Raw genomic sequence first — 2,588 nt, forward strand, 5'->3', positions numbered from 1 at the left:
CTTCTCCCGGGCAGAGTTTCGGCTCGGAAACTTTACTTCTCGGGATCTTCGGGGCTTCGGGATTTTCTTCGGGTGTCGGGAATGATACAGGGGCTTCGGGGTATAAGTTGCACGCAAAATGAGGCAATAATGAGAGAGAGAGAAGAATTGGGCAACAAAACTCGGCAACCCTTGAGTTTTATTTATAGGGGCTGAAACCCCGATTTACGCTGGGCGTAAATCCTGATTACGCTGGGCGTGATGCCTCTACAAGCAGTACGTTGGGCGTACGAAGATCTACGCGGGGGGTAGTTCGGATAAGCTTTGGTATGCGTGCCTCGAACTTCAAAAATTCATAACGTTCGCATACAAGCTCTGTTTTCAACGTTTTTTATATCCACGCGTAGGTGAGACTATGCTCTACAACTTTCATTTAGACTTCGTCGGCTAATTTTGACTTTATTTTTATTGTATTATTTTTAGTAGGCCGGGACAGGAAAACTCCGTTATAAAATCATAACTTCTTCATCTGACGTCCGTTTTCGTCTGTCTTTTTACCGTTGGACTACTAACGACGAGATCCTCGATTCTCGTTTAGATTGTTTCGGCTAAAAGTCACTCGATCTCATATTTGAGTTTCGGGCTGCATACCGCTAAGTCGAAACTTAGAAAAATCATAACTTCCTCATACGAAGTCAGATTTAGACGTTCTTTTTATGCACGCTCTCGGTTTAACGAACTCTTCGACTTCCGTTTAGATCACTAAGTCTAAATATCGGTCTATCTTAAATTTGTATTTTACGTCATACAGTGTCATGTCGGTTCTGTCGCGAAACTTCGACAGGTCATAACTTCTTCGTTATAACTCGGATTTCGGCATTCTTTATATATTCGGAAACCTTGCCACGACCACTACAACGTCCTTCATAGATATCGGGCTTATCTAATATTTTATTTTATCGCTTATTTTTATCCTTAATTCATTTAAATCACACAATTAAGCAATAAACATATAATACTCAAATAATACATTCTTATTATTTCAAAATGAGTTACAAAGGTTAACCTAGACTATTACAATGACATTAATGCCTAGCCCAGAAACACGGGCGTTACAGTCAGCGGTCTAAATGACAAGGTAGGCTTGTGACCAGTCCAAGGGTGAGATCTGTTAGTAGTTGTGTTGGTCTTTGAAAAAGTACGTTTTGCTGAAGTGAGAGCACGAAAGGATTTCTTGGAGAGTGATTTCTGAAAACTTTGATGTGATATTAAAAGTGTTGGATTTGATAAAATCTCTTTCCATTTCGGGTCATCTAAGGAATAGATTTGAAAACCATTGCTTCGAAAAGACTGTACTATCTTTTGGGTTGTGTCAGATGTTTTTGAAATGGTTGTTGAGACTGTACATTCCTTTTTGTATGTTTTCTTGATTGGAGAGTTTTTTGAAAAATAGTGTGAGAAAACAAACTTTTCTGGACTCTTAGATTTTGGAAATCTGACATGTTTTTTGTTTTTTGAAAAGATTTCCTGATTTTTGCCTCGGGATCGAATTTCCTCTTTGAAAGCTTTTTTAGCTAAGGTTTTTGGAGAACCGCAGTCATTGATGTTCAGCTGCGGTTTCCTGGAAACTTTTGACTTGAAAATGAGGGCTAGATTCATCCGAGCTAGAAGATTCAGGGCTTTGAGAGCATTGACCCACTTCAAAGTTCTCTTTGGGTAATTCATGATGAATTGGCTGAAGAGTCACAGAGTTTTTGACTGAGGACTGCGGTAAAGATTATTTGACTACCGTAGAATAAGACTGAGTTGGGACTTCTGTGAGATTTTTGTGGGACTTCTGTGGCTCATGACTGCAGTGAGAGACACTGCGGTCTGAGGGCAGAGATGGAAAGTCCTTAGAGACGTCGAGACTTTCTATGACAATTTCCTCATCAACAACTGATGAAGTCTGAGAATTGGGATAGATTGTGCCACAGATAGGAATTTGATCATTTGTGTGACCCGAAGATTAAGGCAAAATTTCCTCAATGACACAGTTGTTACTTAGATTATGAAGTCTACCGAAGTGCGTTCTGATGTCTTCGGGAAAGGTTTTTTCATTGAATGGAAAATGGAACTCTCGGTCCGGAGGGACATAAAGTCGATCTTTGTTAAATCGGGGTGAGGAATCCTTTGCGGTAGGATATGATGGGTTATGAGCATTCTAACACTCCTAAGTGTACATGCAACCCTAAATACCTTGGATCTATGTTTTCTCTATTATACATACAATTATGAACATCCAAGGTATTATCCTAATCTAGCATACAAAATAATAAATATAACAAGATAGAATACATACCTCTTTGGTGTAGAATGTCTTCATGAAGCTTGAGTTCCTAGTGCCCCAAGTGTGACACCTCAAATGGTTCACACAACACCAAATACACTTGGAATAACTTGAGAGAAACTTGAACACTCCTTGAAATCGTCTAGCCCTCACACTCACACATTAGTGCACGATTTCTTGAGCCATGGGATTCTTTTATATGGTGGCTATTAGGGTTACACCATGTAACTCATAACTTTACCCATTCCTTATGCTCCATGGATTTTAACCTCCATGGAGT

This window comes from Lactuca virosa, chromosome 7 (assembly GCF_052849685.1).
Source record: "Lactuca virosa cultivar CGN04683 chromosome 7, Lactuca_virosa_CGN04683_v6, whole genome shotgun sequence".
In the NCBI taxonomy this organism is placed as follows: domain Eukaryota; kingdom Viridiplantae; phylum Streptophyta; class Magnoliopsida; order Asterales; family Asteraceae; genus Lactuca; species Lactuca virosa.